Genomic DNA, 25,534 nt, shown 5'->3' on the forward strand with positions numbered 1-25,534 from the left:
CAAATACCTTCAGCTTAATATAATTCTTATGGCAAAGTGGCATAATTGGGAACAGCATGTCATAAGGCCTTTCAGCACTCACCCTCTGCTCATATTTTACCTGACATGTGAAAGGCACTGCTGACAAGGAAAATATCTATTTATTGTTGGCCTATTACTTACCTGGCGTGGTTCTAATCATTTTTCAGATGTTCTGTCGTTTCTCATAGCCCTTTCTTATGACACTGGCCCTCAAAGAAAGAAGCATATTCTTAGGATTAAGACTTGCAGTTTTCACTCTCACAGTTTACAGATATGTGGAAGTAATAACACACATTCAGATATTCTTCAAAACATGATTTTGCTATTTTCAAAAAAATCCACGTACAGAAGATGTGAGAGGCCTGATGATTGCCTCATCCAGTGAGTAAGCTGTGCTCCACTGATTGTTTTGTATACAGGAGAAACCCTTGAGACCCTAGTTCCTCCTTTCCAGAAATTGTTTTGGCTTCCATAGTGTAGGAAAGTCCTGGTCTCACAAGTAAGAAGTCTTATTTATTTGAAAGCGACTCTTACATTTTAAAAAAGGAGAGGGTTTGGGTAGCAGTTAACAGAGGCAAAACATCTGCAAAGAGATTCAGATATATGTTTGAAAGGAGTTGGTGTTACCTTATTTTTTCTATGTTGGCTTAATTATGGGGTTGTTTCTTTCCTTCATCAAGAGATCTCAGCAAAAAGATCAATAATATCAAGCACTGTTCTGAAATTTATGGTGCATAAGCATCTTTTTATAACTTTGGCTAATGGAGGGCAATGATAAATTTATATTTATCATTGATTTATATCCAATTCATTTAATGGTGTTGGAATTCACCATTAAATGCTTGTTTGCAATTACCCAGGAATTCACAACACATGAAAAAGTACAAAAACTACTGAGTGTAGAGATCTGATCTCAGGAAGACAAAGAACTTGGCACCAGTGTTCTGGCTGATGCTTGAGCAGCACAAAGGGCTCAGTACCCTCTTCCCTCAGACGATGCCCTGAGGCCCATGCACAGAGGTCTCCCCTCAGGTGGTGCCCTTTGTCCACCTCTGTACAGTTGACCTCTGTCCTTCTCAGATTTTTTCTGTTCTTTTTATCCCTTCCCCAAGGCTGAGGGAAAATAAATATTTCATTTTAATGTAATAGGACCTAATAATTAAGTTGGGGACATTACTGGTGTCTTGTACTGGTTTTGAATTTGGTGACAAAAAAAATTAGTGTTCAGTTGTTCTCCCCGCCTCCTACCCCATACCAAATCCCAGTCTCAGTCCTCAGTCCTCATCTTGGTTGACCTGTCTGCGTTGCTTGGCACAGTTGCATGCTCTCTCCTTGAAATGCTGTGTTCACTGGGTTTCCAGGACACTGAACTCTCTTTGTTTTCCTCCTCTGTTACCAGCCTTCTCATCTGTGCTAACTGCTGGCAGTCCTTGACCTGCTTCTCTAGTCTGTCCACACTTGTTCTCTTGGGCATCTTCTAGTGACACATGATTTTGAATTAGACTCATGTGCTAACAACTCCAAAATTTATTTTTCCAGCCTGGATCTTACCCCTCAACTTTAGGTTGCCTACTCGAATTGTCTGCATGAATATCTCATAAACATCTTGAACTGGACCTGCCCAACACCCATCTCCCTCTTTCCTAAAGTCATTCCCATTTCTGTTTATGGTATCTTCATTTCAAATGCAAAAGCTCCAAACTTATCTCCCTCCCCCAGGTCTTGTTTTGTCTTTTTTCTTCACTGTACCCCACTTCCAGTCTGTCATATCAGCTCTACTTTCAAAACACATTTAGAGTTGAACACCATACCACCATCTCTGCTGATATTGCCTCGGGCCAGACCTCCCACCTGGATTACTATGGGAGTTTTTGAACTGGTCTCTGCCTTGCCCTGGCCTCTCTTCAGTCTAATATTTTCAACAGAGAGGCTGGAGTGATGCTCTCAGTCATTCTCTAACTCACCACTCCTCCCTTCAGGAAACTCAAGTAACTCTTCAGTTCACTCAGAATCAATGGCAAAGTCTTTATAGTGGCAAACAAGGGATCTACCTGGTCTGCTTCCCCTTCTTCCTCATTAGTTCTATAACCTCACTTCCCAGTGTGCTCCTCCTTAGTTCCCTTTGTTTTCTCTCCTTTGAATTTATTAACACTGTACCTCAAAAACTCTTCCTCAGATATCTTCCTGGTTTGCTTCCTCACCCTCTTTGTCTCTTTACCCAAACATTGCAAGTCACTAATACCCTTAGACCTGGTACCTGGCACCCAGTTGTTGGGAAGCTGGTCTCTCAAGATTCTGCACAACTCATCTTCTGAGCAAATGCATTTATGGCTCATTTTCTCTGGCCCATGTTTTCGAGGTTGTTTCCATAGTAGGTGAGCTTGGAAGATAGAGACTTTTCTCTTCAGGGCAGATTTACTTGCCGTTGGCAGACATTGAGCAGATTTACTAGCAGCCTCTGTACAAATCAGGGTTTCCTAATCTCCATGTTACTTTCCTATAATCACCCCAGAGCCCTTGGCCCTTATCAACCTTTTAGAATCAGGGCTCAGAGAACGAATGATATTGCTCTGGTTACTGCTGTTGCTAAAAGTAAGACATTGTCTTTTGTCTGTGGCCCAAGAGTCTTGTATCTTATGTCAACTTTCATGAAACTAGCAGGCTAATTTGTTGGCTTGAAATTAAGGTAAAATCTGGCCCTTCAGAATTCTTAACCCCTGTCCTGAGCCCTTTGTTTTAGGGGGCTCCAGATTAGCCCTCTTCTGGCTGAGCCTTTGTTTACAGTGAGACATTCATAGGCCCACTGGGAGGTTGTGCTTCCTCTTCTACACCATGCCCTGGGTACCTGAGACTCCAGAATTCTCTATCCAAACAGGCCTCAGTGTGTTATCAGGTGTACACAGATCTCCCCTGAGCTTAGCAAGGTGTCAGAATGTCCGTTTCTAGTTCCAAGAGGTGACTGGGAGGTGGCTGATTTCAGAGTAGCCATGAGAGTAGCTTTAACACACTAATTAGGAAACCAGATCTTAGAATGCAGCTCCTAGACCAGCATCCTCAGTTTCACTTAGAAACTTGTTAGACATGCAAACTTTGGGGCCCCACCCAAGGCCTAACAAATCAGAAATTCTAGGGATTGGCCCTGGTAATTCAGATAGATACTGTGTTGGAAGGTCTGGACCACAGGTTGTTCACATGCATGTGCATAAGGTCCCTGTCAGTGCTTGTGGCAGACAGACCCTCAGGTGATTCCTAGGGTTTTTTTGGTGTTATTCACACTCTTGCATGATCCCATCCCCTGGAATGTTGGTGCAACTACTGATTTGCTTCTAACAGAATATGGCAAACACAAAGAAATGTGGCTTCCACGATTATGTTACATTTGAAAGACTGCATCTCAGCAGACTAGAGCCAAGACTCTCTCTGGGGGATAATGAAGTCATCAGCCAAGTTGTAGAAACCCACCTGGCAAGGAACAGTGGGCAGCCTCTAGAAAGTGTGGACACTTCCTAGGACTGGAGCAAGGCAACAAAACCTGAATCCTTCAGTTCTGTAGTTGCTGGGAAATGAATTCTGCCAACAATCTGCATGAACCTTGAAGCCAGTGTCCCTCGGTCGAGAGTGCAGACCGCTGGCTGACACTTGATTGCATCCTAATGAGATCCTGAGCAGAGAGACCCAGCTAAGCTGTGCTGGAAAATCTGACCCATAGAAACTGAAAAAATAAATGTGTATCTCTGTAAGCAGCTGACTTTGTAGTAATTGGTGATACAGCTCTAGATAACTAATGCAGCACAGGGGTGCAAGGGTGCTGAGAGGATAGGCCTTATGACTTCCTTTGTGTCTTGCCTTGGGTTCTGCCCACATTAATGATGGTTGTGTCCTGGTCTCTCTATTTACAATTGTGCCACACAGAGAAATACTTACTATTTTCCTTCCCTGCTTTTTTACCTTTAAAAAAGGGGGGGGGTATATATTTTAGCAACTGTCCCCTTTAACATGCCCTATGTCTTCCTTTCTTTATTTCGTTCATTGTCTCTTCCTATACCTACTATACATAAGTTCTGCAAGGCTGACATATTTTACCGTGTTGGTCACTGCTGAATCTTCATCCTCTACAACACAGTATGATAACATAATAGGAATCCAATCAGTATTTATTGAACAAATGAAGTAAGCTATATATATTTTTTTAACTACTGGTTCCTGGTAAATGCTCCACTAAAATCAACAGACTCTTCCTATGGCCTTTGCCTTTGCTAGAATGGTAGAAATAATGTGAAGGAAAGAATTGAAACAAAGTAGATAAGTAAATGAAAAAATTGATTCTATTTCCTGGCCTTTCTCCATTAGAAAGAATAAATCAACCCTAGGTTTGCAGTTCTTGCAAAGCCAGAATTTACCTACCAATATTGCTATTGAATGGAACTCATAATTTCTATCAGCAGATCTCTAAAGGTTTTATGGGAGCTGGGCTGATGTGTGATTTTGTATAAGTGTGAATATGTGCTCACACAAGGAATCAAAAGAGGAAGAAAGAGCCCAATGGCGTTTAAGCTAAAAAAAACTTTCCACTTTTTGAATCAGTCATATGGTCCAAGGAAGTGCTTATAGAGGGCCTAACTTGTCCTCCTCATCCATCTGAATTTTCCTTTGGGTAGTTGCTTTCTGTTTTTCTCTGCCATTCATCTTTTGATCAAACCCTTTTTGGGAGGCAATGTGATGCAGAAAGAGAGAGAGAGAGAGAGAGAGAGAGAGAGAGAGAGAGAGAGAGAGAGAGAGAGAGAGACTGAGTGTGTGCATACTGGCCTGGGAGCAAGGAACCTGGTTTCCTATGATTCTGTCATTCACCTCTGGTCCTCTCCTTGCTTACCTCTTGCACTCACTCCTTACCAGAGAAGGTTGAATCACATACTCTTCAAGATCTTGCCTACCTTATTCTTAACAGACCTGTTCAAGTTCCTTCAAGGAAAGCTGCTTTTTAAATGTATATGCATATATATATATATATGTGCGCATGTGCGTGTTTATTGGGTATTCTTTAAACTGTATTGCTTCCATTTCCCATATAAAAAGTTTGCAGAAAAGGTAGATATTTTCACTATTTAATGTAAATCCTAAAATTTTGCTCTGGATGCTTATACTTCTCATATGAAGAATGACTACATACCCACATAATTCCTTTTCCTGTCTGTGATGACTATGGTACTGGGAGGGGAAATCAGGAGGAAGAAAACAAAATAAAGGTTCTGTCATATAATGGGCTCTTGCCTAGAGGTGAAGAGCATGGATACTGTCCCAAAGATTTGGATTCATTTTCCCAGTTCAGTCACTGCTATGTGGCCCTTAACTTACCACGTCTCAATTTGCTCATCCATAAAAATAAACATGGGGTCACATGGGGGTTTTGTGATGATTAAGTGAGATGAACGATGTGAGGCAGTCATGACAGGACTTGGGTACAGTTATGGCACTTAAAAAGAAAGACGATTTCTCATGTGATATGCATTAAGCAAGCCATGTGCCAGACTCTGAACTAGGCGTTAGGGAAATAGATGTGCACAAACCACATCCGAGCTCCTTGCCCGGTGAGCTTGTCACCTTATTTTTGTTGTAGCAGTGAAGTGTTGAGCGATTACTTTTATTCTTTCATCAGAAAATTCTTTGACTTTTCATACACTACCTGACACAAAGTTAAAAGTAGCTTCCTGGAGCTAAGGAGAGAGAAGTAGGTTGAAGATAGAAATACATGCAGAAGTTGACAGAATTTGGACATCTGGCTGGCACACAAAATTCTTTTTTGAAGCATAATTCTTACCTATTAAACCACACTGAAATTTAGCTAACAAGACAATGATTTTTTTTAAAAAAGTTGCTGCTTTTGGTTCCTTACTTACTAAGATAAAAGCTTAAAGATATATACAGCAGGCATACTAACCATTCATCGTTTGAGCACTTTCTGAGGAAGGACAGGTTAAATGTTCTGTTCACATTTCATTGCCCCTCTCATAATAATTGAATAACCACCGGGGGAAGTGCCAGTGGTGCTTAGCTTTTCAGCAGATCTTATTTCTGGTGTCTTGTGGCTCAAACATTGAGGATAACAGCATAGACTTACTGAAGGTATGCACAGCGCATGGCAGGACTTTAACAGCATGATGTCTATTGCTTGATAGCATGCTTGAAAATGCTGAGTATCCTGAGAAGCTCCTAATGACAAATGGAGATTTCAGGTCTTGCCATTTTAGATGTTTAAAAAAATAATTAAGGCACAAATGAAAACTTTTAATAAGTAACCTTTACTCTGACTTATTCTTCATTGAACTATGGTATTTTATGTTATGCATAATTATTTGTTATATTTTTCTTCTGAAAGAGCAAACTAAGCCCCTTGAGGGCAGGGTATTGACTATTTATTGCTATATCCTCAATGTCCAGAACAATGATTAGTTGATGGAAAGTACTCCATAGATATGAATGAATTAACAAATGAATGAGTGGTATTGGGTGGATATAGCATCATTATAACATTGGCAAAAGGTAGTGAGGGAATATACATCTCAATTTTCATTTGAAATGAATAGTTCTTAAGAAAAATTTATTGTAACATCTTTTTTTTTTTTTTTTGTACCCGGGATTGAACTCATGGGAACTTGACCACTGAATCACATCCCCAGCCCTTCCTTGTATTTTATTTAGAGGCAAGTTATCACTGAGTTGCCTAGGGCCTTGCTAAATTGCTGAGGCTAGCTTTGAACTCGCAATTCTCCTGCCTTAGCCTCTGGAGTCACTATGATGTGTGCTGAAATTTAGCTATTGTAACTTGGCTTACAATTGCTTGGCTTATTGTAACTTCTTATAAGAACATGGTGTATGCCACCATGCCTGGCTTATTGTAACTTCTTATAAGAACTCCTAAAATTAAAGAAGTGCTAGAGTGATGGTAAGAATTTTCAGTACTTTATCATGGTCTCTAAATGTTGTCCCCAGTAATGAAACCCTGAAGACAGTATTTAACTTGTCAACATAAAGATAGATGCTGGAATAGAACTAAGTTGCTCTTAAAAAAGGGAGAGTGAGGGTGTTGTGGAGAAAGTAAAGGGACAATATCCAAGCAGGGGAGATAAGGATGCACAAAGAATGAGCCTTAGAGGAATAAAAAGAAATAGAGAAGGTAAGAGGACAAGATTCCTGGGGACTGAAAAGAGAAACTTAGGACAAGATGCTTTTAATGGTGCTTTTAATGGTATAGACCAACTCCTAGTTTCACTTATATTTTTAGTAAATTCTGCATTGCTTAATTGAATTTTTGTGGGATTAGAGATTAAGGCCTCAAAAGAAAAGAAATCACTGGATAGCTGAAGTATTTGGACAAAGAAATAGCTATTCAATTTCTCCCAATCTCCATTAAACAAACACTGAGGATACTGTAAAGACTGTCAGTGTTATGTGCACAGACTCCATGAGTTTTGGGGATCCATGTTTTCCTGGCTGTTCTGGTGTGCAGGTTCCAATATGGTGCAAGAGGGATGGGAGGAGAGTAGAGTTGACTTCCATGGGGGTGGTGTACCTGGGCAGCTGATTTTCAGTGCAATTGAGACCTTTGGATTGGCAGCACCTGTTCAAATTATTTCAACCAGATAAATCAGTCTCATCAATAAAAATGAAAGCTACAGTAGTTTGGTGGCAATCTCTATTGCATGTATCATCTGTTCTGCTTAGCTATTTAATAGAGAATTATGAGAAAACATGTTCACATTCTGCAAGCTGCAAGTAGTTATTGAACTAAACTTGTAAAATGCTGAGTTTTTTTTCCCTGGATGTGCCACCTTGCCAACTCCTCGCTGATAGCCTCCTGGGATTTGAAATATTGATGAGTATGAATCTATTCATCTCCAAATTTCACTGACTTTTCAATGGAGGGTATTTTTAGCTTTTTGAGAATTTTAGGCAGAGGAAATCGCCTACAGAAATATTTTAATGTGTGGATAGTCTTTCTGTTTCAGAGAATTAAAAATACAGTCTATAAAATGAATATCTAGTTATTATTAGTTTATTCTAATACAGTAGTAAAAGATCATGTTTCAGTAAGTTGCCAAGAAAGCTGGTAATTAAAAACATGTCCTTTTTGCAAAATCTAGTCTTAATACAAATAGATACGTGAATTCTGATAATCAGGTATTTGCTTAGGTTCTGCCAGTGAGCTCTTGATTTCTGCATTGAAAACAATCCCTCTTTTCAACTCCCACAGCATTTTGAATCTATTTTGTCCTCAGGGAGCAGCATAATTTAGAGTTGGAAAGTACTTAATAAGTGGTCTCATACATACACTCTCCTCATTTGTGGGTAAGAGCATTGGATAGAGGCCAAGCCACTGATCTAGGCTAGTGCCACATGAGTGGTAGCATTAGAGCCAATACTCCGGATCCTCTCTGTTAGCAGTCTATTGCCTTCTGCAGCACAGGCCACCTAAATCATCTGTATGTCTTGCTGAGAGAGTATTTAGAGCTTTATTTTTAATTTAAATGTTAACATTTTATTAAAGTTTCACCCTGAACAAAAGTCAAATCAAAATGGATCAAAGACCTAGAAATTAGGCCAGAAACTTTGCAACTGCTAGAAGAAAATACAGGGTCAACACTCCAACATATTGGACAGGAACTGACTTCCTTAACAAGAACCCTAAAGCTCAAGAAATAAAACCAAGAATCAGTAAGTGGGATGGCATGAAATTAAAAAGCTTTTGCATAGGAAAAGCAATGATCAAGAATGTGAAGAGAGAGCCTACAGAATGATAGAAAATATTTACTAGCTTCTCCTCTGACAGGGGATTAATATTTAGAATATATAAAGAACTCATAAAACTTAGCACCAAAACAACAAATGACCCAATCAATAAATGGGCAAAAAAACTGAACAGATATTTCTCAAAAGAAGAGACACAAATGGCCAACAAATAAATGAAAAATATTTCACATCCCTGGCAATCAGGGAAATGCAAGTCCGAAATACATTGAGATTTCATCTCACTCAAGTTAGATGAAGAATACAAATTTGCCTCATCAGGAACACAAATAATAATAAATGTTTGTGAGGATGCAGGAAAAAATGTACACTTGTACATTATTGATGGGTCTGCAAATTAGTGCAATCACTTTGGAAAGTAGTATAGAGATTCCTCAAAAGACTAGGAATAGAACCACCATATGAACAAGCTAGGCCACTCCTCAGTATTTATCCAAAAGAACTAAAATCAGCATACTGTAGTGATACAAGACACCAATATTTATAGCAGCTCAATTCACAATAGCCAAGTTATAAAATCAGTCCAGACGCCCATCAACAAATGAATGGATAAAGACAATGTGGTATATATACCCAATGGAATTTTACTCAGTCATAAAAAAGAATGAAAGTGTGGCATTTGCTGGTAAACAGATGGAACTGGAGAACATCATGCTAAGTGAAATAAGCCAGACTCAGAATGTCAAGCGTCAGATGAGTGGAATAGAGGAAAGGAATTGATGGGGAGGAGGTAGGGATGGGAAAATGGAGGAAATACAGAATGAAATTGATAAAATTATGTCATATGCATATATGAATATGAATTCATCCTTTGTGTATATCTATAAAACACCAATTTATTTTAAAAAAAAAGACCAGAAGAATATAGCAAGGGAAATAAGAGGAGGGAGAAAAGGGGGAAAGAGGAAGAACTGGGGATTGACATGGAGCAAATTATATGCCCTGCATGTACGATTATGTAAAAATGAACTGCGCTGTTACAAATAACTATAATGTACTAATTTTTAAAAGTCTCAGATTCAGAAAATTTACATATTAAAGTCCATCCTGGAAATCTTATTCTACTCATAAAATTAACAAATGTTTAATTACTTTTAAAGCAACTTTAGATAGTATGATATTCAAATATATTAACTGACATACAAATTCAGTTAATATAGTATTCAGTTTTGTATTTAAGTACCTATTTTATAATTGAGTAGCATTCCCAAGTACTTAAATCTTTTAAATCCAAAAATTAAATATAGAGGCATAATGAATCTAAAATCCTCTTAAATGTTTCAATATTACTTAGAAATTTAGTAGGATTCTCACTTAAAAATCACAAGTTTAAATTACTTGAGCATTTAAAATCATAGTTATTAGCCTGATGTTCCCTCAACAGACCAAATTTTTCTTACACACAAAATACCAAATATTTAGCTGCCTTCCCACAAAACACTAATTCTTTGGTTTTCATTTATGAAATTTCTTCATTCAGTGTTTATCCAAATTATGTGCTAGGCAATGCTCTAGGCTCTAGAAAAACACCAACATACAAAATGAAAATTTATATCTTATGAAACAAACATTCTAGGGAAGAGGCAAATAGTAAATAACACAAGTTAGTAAAACATGTAGTATGTGGATATTTTGTAAATGCTAGAAAAAATAAATAAATTGATGAAAAAGGGATGTGAAATGTGTGGCTGTGGTAGCTGTAAGATGATTCTACTTCTTTCTGGAACCGGTACTCTATAGAGACCTTGTCAGTTAATTGAGGGTACTTTCCAACAGAGATGTCACTTTCTGAGTAAACCTGAAGTTCTGTAAGGACCTGAGATTTGACTTGAGGCATTGACTGGATTCTCACTGGTGACCCTCATCCACACATGGATCTATAACTTTTTTTTTTTTTTTTTTGGTGCTGAGAATTGTGTATGAGAAGTACATGCTGTATCACTGAGCTATACTCCTTACTGTTCCTTTTTTATTTTTTTGAGCAAAATTTTACTGTAAACTTAAAGATCCTGAAATTACTAATATATTAGAATTTGTAAATTAAATTTAGTACATGATTTTTAAATATACATGTTCTATATACATAAGTATTCAGCTATTCCTTGATCAGACACCATAAAGGAGAGTTAATTATCCCATTTTGGGAAATTCAACTCACAAATGAAAACATGAAGTGGGGCTATTTAACATCTGTGTAAAACACTTGTTTGGTGGTCCTTGTAATGATGCATTTAGGTGTCAAGAATGTTTTCTGTTTACTTGCTTAGAGTACTTTCAAGTAAAGGAACAGAATCATACCACCTCCCTGCTCTGGGGACCACAGAATGCAGCCAAATGGCTTTCTATTACGTACCCTTTGTAAGTAATGAATGCTTTTCAGTGCTCCTAATTGTGAGTATCGAGGGTACTTTCTGGTGCGGTGAAGGAGGTGGCTGTTGCTCCTATGCAGACTACAAAGCCAGAACCAGAAGATGGTTTAAGGTAATGTTAGAAGTGAGGCTCAAGCCTATGGTGTATGTTTCTCTTTAGAATCTGGAAAGACTAAAGAATCTACGACAATATGGGACTGGGATTGTGGCTCAGTGGTAGAACACTCGCTTAGCATGTGCGAGGCCCTGGGTTCTAGATCCTCGGCACCACATAAAAATAAAATAAAGATATTGCATCTAACTACAACTAAAAAGTAAATATTTTTTTAAAATAATCTACAACAATGAACCCAGTAATGAATATGATACCATAATAAATTAGCTTATATCCTGTAGTAATTAATTTGTAGTAATCCAATAGTATACCTAATAATATGTCGTCTAGATGATTAGCAGGGGAACTATCCAAAGACCAAAATTCAAGAAGACTAAGAAGTCAGATTACAATTACCTCCTCAGAAGGGTTTAGGAATAAACGAGAGAATAGAAAAACAGATCTTCAAGAACCAAGAAACATTTAGGCAAGGATGCAACAAAGTAAGCTAAGGTAAATAGGGAATTCATCAACAGCATCAAGAGAAAAAACCGACTTTTTTACCTTCTTACATAGGCGCTGTTTCCTAGAGAGAATATACAGAGAGGAAACCAAACCAAGACTTCACCAGAATCATGGGATTTAAATATTAAACTGTGAACAGTTAAAGAATTTGGGTGTCTTAATTCTAGTACCGAAGACAGACCTAAATAGGAGTACATGTTATTGTATGAAAACATTTATGTACTCACCAACATTTGGTGAATATCTTCAGCTTTCTAGGGAATGTCCAGTTTCTGGGGATGCAATGGTGAACTAGAAGAGATGGGAGAATGTGTCAGCACAGGTAGCTGTAGAAATACAGGTGTTATCAATTTACCTTGGGATTGCATATGTTATAGGATTTTGTCTACCAGATTGTCAAAGGCCAAGATTTTCTGAGAGAACCCAGAGTGTGTCAATATTGGATGCTGCACAGATTTGAAGGCCTAAGGGGTGTTTGGGACATTAGGATGATCCTAGGGAAGTTTGGTCAGTAAATTTTTGGCTTTGGACTGCCCTTCCACAGGTGACTCCTGTCTTGAACGTCCCTCTGGTTAATTTTTATGGGCAAGCCTTCCCTCAGGACACCTGGTAGTGTACTTGTTTGCAGCTGTACTTTCTAGAAACCAGTTAAGCATGGATGCCCAAGAGTGAGTAGGAGGGCGGGGAGGGATGTAAGCCAAATGCTGGGACTTTATTAAATCAACATTTCTAAGTATTACTTGACTGAGCATTGGACAAACTCATTTAAATGGAATCTGTATGTTTTCCAAGGCAGATGTGCTAACATCAAAAGTACAGAGAGGCCCGGGCACTGTCACTTCTCATGACGTGCAAGGACAAGCTGCCTCTTTCTCACGACTCTTGAGCTGGAGTCGTGAGCCAGGCATCGTGGGTGTTGCATTTTTAGGGAGAATGAGGTGGAGTCGAGTGGCTCCCCTTCTAACAGTAGCAGAGGAGTGTTGAGGGGGTGGTATTTGAAAGCTGGTTGAAGGTAGAAAGGGAGGGAACCTGCCATCTGGATGTGCAATGATGTTCTAGACACTGGGTACAGCTTCTTAAAGTAGCCTTTGTATCATGAGTAAACTGGAAGAAGGGGCATTAGTTTAGGTGACTGAGGAAAGCTGAGGAAGGGAGAATGTTAAAATCTTAGGCTTTGCCTTCCGACATCCTTGACCCTCCAACTTCTGGCCTTGGACCTTGGACAATAGCTAAGTGACCATTGTCGCACAGGGTTCTACCTCATCTCCAAACCCCAGCTACATGGGGGTGCTGGCATCTCCCTTTCACAGGTGGCAAAACAGAGGCATAGAGAATTTAAGTAACTGTGTGCCAAGTACATAACAATTACACACATAAGAATTCACACACACACATAGATGGTGGAGATAAGAATGCATGGATTGGTTGTTGTTTTTTTTTTTTTGAGAATTTTTTTTTTTTTTTTTTTTTTTTTGCCAGTCACAATGTCATAAAATGTAAGGACAACCAAAAAGACAAGTTATGCTTTGTGAGGAATTTTTAACATAACTTGTCTTTAGATAATAAATGGGAATGAAAAAAAGAATATGTGGATAACAACATTTGAGTATGAAGAACACAGAAGCACCCAAGAATTTCAGGGTGGCCAGCCAGGGATAGGATTTTACAAGAGAACTTCTTGTGTGCTTGGAGCCAGGTTTTTAGACTATAAGATTTTGCAAGAAGCATAGAGAGATGAAGAGTGCCTAGCCAAGTGCCTTGTGTGGAAGCAATGATGTAGTTATTTCTCTGGAAGAGCTTAAAGGAAGTATCTTTAATAAAAGCAATGAACAAAGCTTTACTGGATTGTATGAGAATGAAATTGGGAAACATTTATAAAGTCTGTGGATGTGATAATGTAGAACAGTAAGACAGGGATCAAGTTTTAGCAGTTTTTTTTGAGCAAAGCCAAATTCTTGGCAACTTGATTGACATTCAAATGTTGATGAAATGTAAAATAGATAATGGCAGTGACTGGGAAGGTGTAATATAAGAGCCAAGTAAGGATTCTTGAAGTAGAAGAGATTAATCTAAAAGCTATTAAGATCAGCCAGCCACTGCCATCAGTACCTGCCTAGTCCTCAAACTGCAGCTCTGCCATTGGCTTTAGAAACATATTAAAAGGAAAACTTTATCTAAAATGAAAAGTAGTAGATTATCATCTCAGTAAAGCCTGGCAGTTCTAAGGAGAGAAACAGGGTGTAGCTGTAAGTCATGGTCCAGTTGCAAAGAACAGAATTACCCATCTACACCTTCTTCTATTTGCACTAGCAAAGTGGACAAATCATACCTGTATGTTTTGAACCCATGAAGCCTCAGAAAACCAATACTTCCATCACTACTCTCAAATGAACAAAGAGCAGAAGTGGCTGCTGTCTTGCAGATCCCCTTGGAAGACATCTACAGGACCAAACCAAAGCCATGTTTGGCTTCCTGCCTCCTAGGCCAGCTTCCAGGACTTTGCAGTCAAGGCAGGCGTGTCCACGAGAAAGAATCCAAGCTTAATATTTGCTGGGGCAAACCAGAAAGGTCCTTGCAAGGAAGAAATATTTGGCATTTTGCTTGTAGATGATAACACACATTTGATTTCTTTTACTACTAGTGTTAGGCATTTTATTTTCAGAAGCTTATAATTTAACTTTTGTGAAGGGAAAGCAACAACTTACAGAATGGAAATAAGAGTAGAACTTTGAAATTAACAGGAAAAAAAAAAGAGGGAATGAACTGAAATTTACAAGCCAGAAAAATAGTAAAAAGCAAAGAACAGTAAAATACATTGTAGATGTAAAATAAGAAAAAAGCAAAACAAAACAAAAAAACCCAGTGCAGCAATTAAAATGTAAATATACCCTTGTGCCAAGACGGAGAGACTCTTGGGGTAAAAAATAAGAATGGTCATTCCCTCTTTTTCTCTTGTTAATTTCAAAGTTCTACTCTATTTCATAGGGTAGATCATAGATATTAGGTAAGGACAGAGGGATCGTGATAGTCCAGTTAATGACCTGATCTAAAAAATATTTATCTTAGAACTTTATAGAGGATGTTATGTCCTTCCTCTGGTTCTCTTGGTGCCGCAAAACATTTAGTAAAATCTGTGAAGTATTTGGCACGAAGAATAGCCTAACAAATTCAAAAGAGCTTTTATAGACCACACTCTTTAATTATTTTCCAATAAAAATAGAAATGCATATTAAAATATAACCAAAAATTTTAACAACTTGGAAATGAAGAAAAAACATTCTTGGGCCAAAAATAAAATCAAAATTAAAATTTTTAACTCTCAGAAAACAGTAGACAGGAGAATAATACTTCAGCTAGATTAAAAAAAAAAACTAAAATAAGACAGAATTTAAAAAGATGGAAGCAGGGCATAATGACATAGAAAACAGCAATGGTGGAAAGGGTAAATACATTCAGTAGTTAACTTCTGGAAAGACACCATCCTCTGTGAACACATTTCCCCAAAAAAGAAAAGAAATGTACCTAAGATAAATTTTAGAAGCTAGAGAATAAGTACCAGATAATGTTTTGGAAGCTACGTTTTAAACCTAGAGCCAGGGATCTGCAAACTTTCTCTATAAAGATCAGATAGTAAATGTGTTAGACCTCTCAGGCTCTCTAGTCTTCTATTCCATCATTATAGTACAAAAAGAGCAGTAGGAAAAAAACAAATTGGCTTGGCTAGGATACTGCAAAACTCAATCAACAAAAATAGAGACAGCAGGCTGGATTTCACCTGCAGGCCTTAGTTTGCTGATCCCTGAACCAGAGGTGGGATAGCAAAATGTAAACTGCCAAAATTGGTCTAAAAATTTAAAACTTCCATAGATGAATTAGTAACTGTGTTTGATGTAGTTCCATTTAAAGCCCCAGTGAACATATTTTAGAATTGAATCAAGCACTCTCCAAGTGGCTAAAGAAGACTAAATCGAGAGAACAGAGAAAGCATTATGATAAATGCTACTGGAGGGTAATGCCTTGTGGACTATTAATATGCACCGTGAAGTGACTTTCATCAAAGCAACTTGACATTGACACTATGAATAACAACCAGAAAACCTAGTCCAAAAATGGATCTTACAATTTTCTGGAGTTTGATGTATGTGAATTCAATAAACAATAGGTTTTATTTAATAATAATTATTTGAAAAAAAATACAGTTTGACTTTTACTTTCTGACTTATAAAATTAACTTTATATGCATCCAAATCTTAACTATAAAAATAAAACAATGTAAATATTAAAGGAAAAATGAGATGACCACTCAAAATGTAGTAATTGGGGAGACTATTTCAACTGAACAAGAAAATACAAAGGCACAGGAGAAATTCAACAGACCAACAATAGATGGAAGAATTTTATTACATACAGCAGTTAATTAATTAATATCAATATAATATGACAAAGTCCAATAATTTGTTAAACCAATAGAAAAATAGGCAGAACACAAATAATTTGAATGAGCCATTTCAGAAGAGCAAATACAATTGGCCAATAGCATATGAAAATATTCTTAATTATCATAGGGAAATACAGATTTAACTAGTTAGTTAAAGATATTAAGATATTATGTTATATATCTTAGAAAAAAATAAAAAGTATAATCAGGCCAATTACTGACAAGGATTGAGAAAAAATACTTTGTGTTAGTGGTTAAAGTGTGAGTTGTTATAGTCTTTTTGGAAAATAATTGGGCAACCTGTTTTAAAATTTGAATTATCTTCTTGGAACTTTCCAGAACTAAAGCTACCTTATATAACAACACAGGCACAAAAATAATAATTGTGGCACAGATTATAATAGGCACTTCTTTTGCAGAAAAAAAAATCTAAGGAGAAAAAAAAAACATCAGGAGGGCAATGTTTGAAAACACACAGTATTTGTTTATCATAGAATAGCAGTTGTTTAAAAGAATGAAGTATAGCTGCAACATTTGACATATATTCAGTTTGAATTGTTAACAATCAAAGCATATTGTGGAATCATTAAAGCCTTCACAGTGTATTAGGTTTCAGAATAAGTATCATATCTGAAGAAACCCATAACTTAAATGAAAACCTTACAGTGCTTCTCTGCTCTGTTGGAACACCCATATCATCAACTTCATTCCAAGTGGAAAGATACCTTTTCATCCTTCTGGGTCTCTGCTGTCTTCACGGAGTGCTGATTCTACTTCCCATACTGTGAGATATACTCAGTATGGCTAAAAATGGCCTCATTCATTCTGTTTACTCCCACTCCTGCCTTGTTAAAAGAGGAGTTTATATTGATAGTTAATACAAATGTACATACTGTATTAAACAACAAAATTAAATATTCTCTACAAAGTGTTTCCAAGCAACAAATATCACATTGGGTTGTTAGCAAGTGTATGAGTTTGCCTGTATGTATAAGTACTTGACAATCATTGAAACAAAGTTTCATGACAGGTCACTTGCCGTTACTATTTGTGTTCCTTATAATTTCTACTCTATTTTATTCTACTTTATATAATTTTCTTTTTAAAAAATTTCCAGTCACAGTCTGCTAACTTGATTTCATGACCCACTAAATGGGGTAGTGACCTACAGTTTGAAAAAAATACTGCATCAAAGGACTCCTATCAAAACTGCAATGCATGGTATTCCACGGTCAAAGGATTTCTGCTTGGCTGGTGAGACAGTTACAACTCTGAGGTCAAGTCAGATTTAGGCATGTTTTGCTTCATTTCATATATACCAATAAATCCAGGTTACATGGAAGACATTCTGATTGCAGATTCCTGGTGGTAGTATTAAGTATGCCTGAACAAAATCAATACAATACTTTTAGGGAATTAGCTCAATTGGGAGGTGATTTTTTTTTTTCTGCTGTGGTGGACTCCTTCGGTAACAATTTTTCTCCACCAGTTGCGTCTGTCCTGAGAAGGCTGGTCATCATGATATAAATAGAAGCCATCTCCACTGATTTTACTTCTACTCTAAGCTTTCTTGGATTACCTTTTCCATTTAGACTTTAAAATAATAAGCTCAACTTAGAAAAAGACAGTTTTCTCTACTAAACAAGTTATGTATATTATTTGCTAATAATTACCCCACTTGGGAAAACTGCTGAATTTATTCTTTTTCAGGTCAATAAAGATCTATTCCAGATGCAGGATTTGTGTGGGTCTTAAGCACAAGAGTGACCCATGTACAAGCATTTAAAGTAGAAGTGTTTGAAAACTCAATTCATACTTTGACCTCAAAGGAAAGTAATGTTAACTGGATTGGGAGCAAAAAAATTTCAAACAGCAGGTGGAAGATGGGCTCTGCCTATGCCATCTTTTACAGTATGCTTAATTTCAAAAGGATTTTGTGATATTCCCTGGGTAAGAAACATTGTTGTATCGGCCATTAATTTTATTTTTTCCAAGTGTAACTTTCTGGTGATCAACATCCATGCCTTTGATTTCATGGGTGTTGTTCAAAGAGACCTTGTCACATGGGGGGAGAGCAGCGATGAGACTTGGCAGCCTCTCTCTGCTTGGTACTTTTCCACAAGTCTCCTTTCACCAAATTCATTGTTATTTCCTTTTCACTCTGAAGTAGTTCCAAATCTGATACTGTAGGAACTTGGTTTTATTTCCTGACTACATGAGTTTGAAGTCAACTGAACCATTTTGTTTTCAGATTTGTTTAATGTGCGCCACGCAGAGAAGGATGTAAAAGGAAAAGCAATGGCAACAATAACTTAAAAGTTGACAGAACACAAATCAAAAAGGGCATGAGGTGTAGGAAGTCAAATTATAGATCCCCTTAACATTCACCCTCCCACTTCCGTTCTTTCAGTAGACTTCTCTCCTAGCATTGAAGTACCAGGGGTTAGAAAGGAGGTAGAGAGAGAGCTTTCTGCTCCAAAAACATTTGCTACTTCCTTCTATAGCTGAAGACAATTAACCTCAAAGTCATTGAAAGTGCCAGACTGGAAATAGTTTCTGTGAACTATATTGGTCCTAATTTGAACTATTTCTACCAGCTGTGTCTTTGTGAGTGGCAGGAATTAATATGCCTTTCTTGGTTTTTCCGACTGCTCAAATATAAGACATTAAACTTGCCAGCGGCTCCAAGTGAAGTTGACTCTTGTCCCTGGTTCTCCATTTTCTGTAGTTTACTTTTAGTTTATTTCCTAGGTCATTCACTCTGAAAACCGTACAGAGGTCGGTGGAGTGTGGGAGACACAGCAACAACCCAATGGATAGTGGGAGGCCAGTGGGACTGAGAGCTGTCCATGATAGGTGAGCGGCTTTTAGGGCTTTTGGGGTGCACTTAGTATACCATTCTCTTTTTCTCTACCAAAAGAATAGTATGGAATGGTCTTGACTCCACAGTGTATCAAGGGGGAGAGAAATAGGCAGTCAGTATTGACCGCAGTCATTTGTATGATGTCCTACGGAATCTTCACAGGATTTTAAATTCAGTTGTCTTCCATTCTATAATTAACATATTTCTCTTAAATTGAATCACTCCCTGCTGACCTTGGGTTTTACTCTGTTGTTGGCAAAAGCTTTGTTGTCATTATTTTGTTCAAATTACATTTTCTGTATTCCCCTTAGCCTTATTTCCTACTGGATGGTTTTGCAGAAGAACAGATTGTCCTTTGGCACTTGCATCTCATCCATTGTGTTCTTGCTTGATGTGTTTTTTGAACTCAGGCAAGTTTTTCCTTTTCTCGGTGGAAAGGGGACAAGTGTACTTTTCCAGGTTCCATCAATATATGGATTCAATCCTGTATCCTTAATTTTAAGAGAAAATGGTAAAGAAATAATATATGTTTAAAACTGGCAAATATATATTTTTTTATTTTAACTGAAAGTTTACAGGAATTTTCCTACTTGCAAATCTAACTTGTATTGCATTGTAGATATCCAAGAACAGCAATGTTTCCATCTGGCTGGCAGCTCACCTTACCAGATTTTTTAAATTTTTAAAAAAAAATTTTAAATTTTTTTTGTAGTTGTAGATGGACAGCATACCTTTATGTTATTTATTTTTTAAATACAGTGCTAAGGATCAAACCCAGTGCCTCACACATACTAGGCAAGAGCTTTGCCACTCAGCGACAACCCAGCACCCATTTTCATTTCTGAGGAAATAAGCATGAAATTTTGTTTCCTTTGTTAGTTCGCAAGCTAGGACTGAGCCAGATTTTCTGCGTTCAGATGTACTTTGTTAAAATAGAGAAATAAGGTGTAGACATTCTGAGTGTAAGACCAAACATACTCTGAGCATGTTTCCCCATCATCTGAGAAGAGTGTTGTGGACAAATGAAGAAATAAACAGCTGTGGGAACTTCACATTGCAGGCTTCAGGGACTTCTGATTTTTCAACCCTCTGTTCATTGGACACCAACATACCTTATCATGAACTATTACTAATTTTTAAACAAGTGAATTTAGGAAAAATAAAAAAGAGCCAGTATTTATGTAGTATAATAGTATATAGAACTTGCTATTCCAAGACAGAATCTAAGTGGAATCATAAAAGATTTAAACAAAATTATGAATGAAAGACCCTGACATAGCTATCACATAACCACCCATTTTCCTAATAGTTTCTGTAACATGCTATTGGGGAAGAAAACTTTGTTCTCTGGTCATTGTTGTAGGAAAAGACTGGGAGGGAGGGGAGGTTGGTTTAACTCCAAGTGGAAATTTTTGTTTTGGTGATGAGCCTGACTGACACTCAGGATGCCAGCCATTTAGCTGTAGGCATTCAACTATCACCCAGTCACATTGACACCTGCCTTTAATGCCAAGTGTTTTAAAATTCAGCTAATCCAAGCAACATGTAGTTCTTTTGGATTAATATGTAGCTATACGTTTTTTTTAAAACAAAAGAAAATTCCACTCTTCCTTCTACGGTGAGATCTCTATGTGATCTCAGCATGATGGCAAGTTAGAACGCAGGATATTAAGGGGAAGAGAAATGGTCACTCAGCTGTAATGTGACTCATGCATACTGCTCCTTTAGTGCAGAAAAATCTGCTGTGACATCACCCAGCCACCAGGGGACGTGCTGTTGCCAGAGACTTCTTCCATTTGCAGGGGGAAGAAGAAAGGCTTGTCTTTTTTTTTTTTTTTTTTTTTTTGGTGCATTGCAGTTCAAGAACTGGTCTGTCTGTTGCCCATCTTCATTTCTAAGGAAATAAGCATTGATCTGTGTTCCTTCTGTTAATTTCCCAGCTAGGACGGAATCCACTAAGAAAACCAAAGAGAAAAGAAAATACTAGGTGTGGTTCTAAACACCAAGCAGGCGCTCTGTGCTATCTGCTTGGTGGCAGGCCTGAGTCTGCACTCCCCCACATGCACTTGCTCTCTCCTGGTCTTCATAGACCCGCTGAGTACCTTGGTAATAAAGCCAGGCCCTGGTGTGGCCTCTTGAGTGAAACCCGGATCCATCACCAGTGTGAAAGATGGTATCAGCTTCCATGTCCTGACAGCAGACATTCAACTACCAGGGCACTGCCTGTGTAGTTCAGCTCTGCCTAACTGGTTGTTTATTGTAATCTTTGCCAATATCTGGTCATTATTTTTATGTGTTAGACATTGTACCCAATATTTTATATAGCTGAATCGTCCCAACTCCTTCACAGTCATTCAATTAATAACTGTATTGCTGAGACTAGGTTCAGGCCCATTTAACGTTAAAGGCTATATTTTTAAATTACACCATGATTCTGAATCTGGGAGTCTGGGGTTGCAGCTAAGATCTGTTCCCCAGTGGGGTATGGCAGAAGTACTTAGTGAGTTCTTTCCAAGCTGCCATATTTATAGTCCCCTTTCCCATCTCTTCCTCCTTCCCTCCCCATTCTGGTGTGCTTTCCATGGTGGAGGAGGGTAGAGGAAATATCTGTCCTCACCATGGAAGGTCATCGTTCCATAGAGTCACTGTTGTTGATAGGTTGTGCGACAGCCCTCAAGAGTACTGTAATGAAGAAATAACTGAGAACCAGTGGGCTTAAAGTGTAGCTGGAAAGTCCCTAGCAGTTCTTCTGTGACTTCCTTTGTTAAGAGTCCTCCATATGTTTGTGTAGCTTGAAGGGGCATTACACAGCTGTAGACTGCTGGGGAAGGACAACATTATATGTATATGAAAACCCACACATATCTATGCAAAACATGAATATTAAATATGAAAAATAAGGGCTGGGTATATAGTTAAGTTGGTAAAGTGCTTGCCTCCCATGCACAAGGTTCTGGGTTCAATCCTTAACACTACACACACACACAAATATATATGAAGTAAACACATGAAAAATAGGTAAAGCACATATGAATGAAAATATATTTATTAAGATATATTTAAAAATATATGAGTCAAGGTATAACTGTCCTTATCTATACCAGCCTCAATGTTAGCAAGGGTGCAGGCTGACTTGCAGTCATTATGCAGCACCTTTTGATTGAGCAGCTGCTAGATAACCCGTGGCTTGAGCTGGGGAGTTGGTGGGGATGAAGGCCTTGCTCAGACTTTCAAAAAGTTTACAACTCCATAGGCTTTTGATTTTCTGGAGAGTAACAGTGACAGTTCACTTTATAGATCAGTTCTCTTAGATTTCATGATTCAGACAGAGAGTTCTATGGAAATTTTCTGGGGGAGGGCGGGGAACAAATATAAGACCCCATGCTTTTTAATCCTTAGCTGTGGTCTGGGATCACCTATAGAGTTAAAATTTCCATTTCAATTATAGGATCAATGTTAAGAGTGACCTTTTCTTGTCCCTTGTCAACCTCTAGTTTGCAATCAATTGGATATGGCAACTGATAGCAGGAAAAGATCTAGAAGAAACACTCTACATTGTATGCATTTTTTGTTGTTAGTGGAAGGGCTGTCTAAAGCTGAGCAGATAGCCGAGTCAGGCTCCAGTAGTCCCAGCCACCCCAGAGGCACAGGTTCATCAAAGCCCAGGAATTGGAGACCAGCAGGTACAGCAAAGCAAGACCCTGTCTGTAAAGCAAACAAAAACTCAATAGAGGCTGGGCATAGTGGCGCACACCTGTAATCCCAGTGGCTTGTGAGGCTGAGGTAGGAGGATCAGAAGGTCAAAGCTAGTTTCGGCAATTTAGCGAGGCCCTAAGCAATTTAGCAAGACCCTGCCTCAAAATAAAAAAATAAATAAAAAGGGCTGGAGATGTAGCTCAGTGGTTAAGCACTTCTGGTACCAATCCCTGGTACAAAATAAAACAAAAACAAATAAAAACCCTCAATAGATGTACCAAGCAAGGCATTTGAAGTAGCTGTCACCTCTGCCTGGAAAACTCTTTTCCTTTGGAATTTTACATGACAGCCTCTCAAGGTCAGAACTACTGACCCATATTTCAGAGACATTCCCTAACTTCTCAAGCTTTTGGTGGTCGTTCACTGGGGCAGAAACCCTGTCTCCAGTTGTCCTGTCACAGTGCCCTTTTAGCACTGTCCCAGCCAAGTGAGTTGTTGCTCACGTGCTTATCCTGTATCTTAAGCCACAGGAGACAGGGGCCCTACCTGCCTGATGACCATGGTTTCTCCAGGATCTGGAGCTATTGCTGGGTTCACTTTGTATCCTATCATTTAAAATCAGAGGTTTTCAACATTGGCTACCCATCAGTGTCACCTCCAGAGCTGAAAAATACATGGATGTGCAAAGTTGACCTCAAAGATCCAACTTTAGTAGGCCTGAAATCATGCTCTTAAATTTGGCTTTGAATGTATGAATCATCAAACACTCAGGAAAATAAGGAAAAATAAGCTTTCTATAGTTTCCAAAACTGTGGTTGTTTTTAAGAGTCTGTATTTTATTTTAAACCTTCATCCCATATTCTAAATCATTGTGACTGTCACAGAGAGAAATAAGATCAAACATGAACTTACAGTAGCACCAGAAACATAAGAATAGTTCCAACACTTTGATTACTGTTGCATTAATGCGAAGACTTACTTGTAGTTTTAATGTATAAACAAGTTTTGATATTTGGTGTCCTAGAAATAAAGAAAACAAATAATTATCATCCTGGCTTCTGTCTCAATGCAAGACCAACAATTGCCAAATTGTTTTTAAGAAATCTGTCATACATTGAGTGTTTCTTGAATTATGCTTTCAGCAGGTTATAGGAAGTATATGATATTTCATAATTTGAAATAGATGCATATTTTATCCATAACATATACTTTGGTATTTATCATTTTCAATTAAAATCATACAACAAATTTCTGTGATAATAGAACTTCCCTTTCCCCCCTCACATTTCTGTATTTGATATCAGACTATTCTTAGACTCTCTACCTCACTCATCACCATGGTATCTAAACAGACTTATAGGTCTGACATGCTGTCACCCTTATTTGACACATGAGTCACAGAGGTGAGAGTCAGGAGGAATCTTGTTCAGAGTCACTTGGTCCGTTAGTGGCAGACTCAGCATTCAGATCCTCCCTCTTAATATCAGAAGTGTCACCACTTTCTGAAGAAATTGGGAAGGAAGAGAAGAAGAAGGAAAGGAAAGTGCTCCTTCTCAGAGCTGAGTGGCCAGGTCTGTGGTTTTAAATCAGAATAAGCATGTGATGAATCTCCCTCCAGAATCTCCAGAAAAGATTTCCCCAGCCTTTTATATACTATGTAAAGTTACATCTAGTTTACAATCCGAAAATATGTCCTAAAATAGACTCACAATTATTCTTTCTGAACATTTCATTATCATTCTTCTTGCTTGCTAAGGCAAGAGCTGACAGCCCTCCTTTTTGAACAAGCCCCCTCTATGGCAGTTTCTAGAAGTGTCCCTTGTGCAGATGAAGGTCTTTCTATGTGCGATTACTTTGGATCACTTCCAATTCTTTGAATCACTTTACTCTTTCATCTTGGTAGATCTGTTCTCTTCATAATCTCTAATATCTCTAAAATGTACACATTCTCCGCGTGATCCAGTTCAATATGGAATATGAGCAAGTTCACTAGCTCAGACTTGCAAGAAATGTAACTTTCCTTATTTTTCTACAGCTAATTTTCATTTCTCAATTCTTTTCCTACCACAGAGAATTTTAGGGAACTATTTGCCCCAAAATCAGGAGATACTCCCCTCTTTTTACCTACCAGGCCCAAAAGTAAAGACTTAAAAAGTTTAGAGCTCAAAACAGGTAGAGTAGTCAAAAGGATTTTTTTTTAAAGCAAGTTTGAATAATTTAACATTTTCTTAAGTTTAGGGCATACTTTGGAAACAAGGGTGTCTTTTCCATGATTACTCTCAACTAGGATGTATCCCAGGAAAGTATAAGCCATGTGGTGGTTTGCTTTTACTGACATTTTAGTGGGAAGGGTTCAGATTTAGCGGAAAGGGTTCAGTGGTGGCAGGAACTTAACAAGCCAAGTGTGCCCAACTGGGGAAGTGGTGATAAGATCAAAGGGGAGTTGAAACCTGGTAATCCTCAGAGGTGAGGGGTGACACCATCCAATTTCCAGCGTTTAAAAAGGCACGTGGGTGTCCAAGCAGTAAGGTCATTCGCATCTTCAAAGAAAAGGAAATGAAAGATGGAGGTAGGGAATGTCAGAAGGCTATGGGGTGAACAGCAGCTCACTGCTGGAATCTACTTGGGTCAGATGCCCCAGCTTTAGGTCACATGCCTGGGGCAGGTGATCGCTTAGCCCTGGGTTCTGAAGCCATGATGTGGGAAGGTCAAGCAGAGTCAAAACT

General features: G+C 38.1%; 1 protein-coding gene and 1 long non-coding RNA gene across 2 annotated transcripts in view; one reads left to right on the top strand and one right to left on the bottom strand.

Moving 5' to 3' along the window:
* TPD52L1 (TPD52 like 1) overlaps positions 1–25,534 on the top strand; it is an 88,479-nt gene that overhangs the window by 5,888 nt on the left and 57,057 nt on the right. The window lies entirely within an intron of this gene.
* LOC308650123 lies at positions 18,609–25,326 on the bottom strand. The gene is made up of 3 exons (XR_014022254.1): positions 25,259–25,326; positions 23,788–23,828; positions 18,609–19,603 (listed from the first exon to the last, which is right to left on the bottom strand). It is a non-coding gene; the product is annotated as an uncharacterized lncRNA (long non-coding RNA).

This window comes from Spermophilus citellus, assembly GCF_964194105.1.
Source record: "Spermophilus citellus genome assembly, chromosome: 5".
NCBI lineage: Eukaryota > Metazoa > Chordata > Mammalia > Rodentia > Sciuridae > Spermophilus > Spermophilus citellus.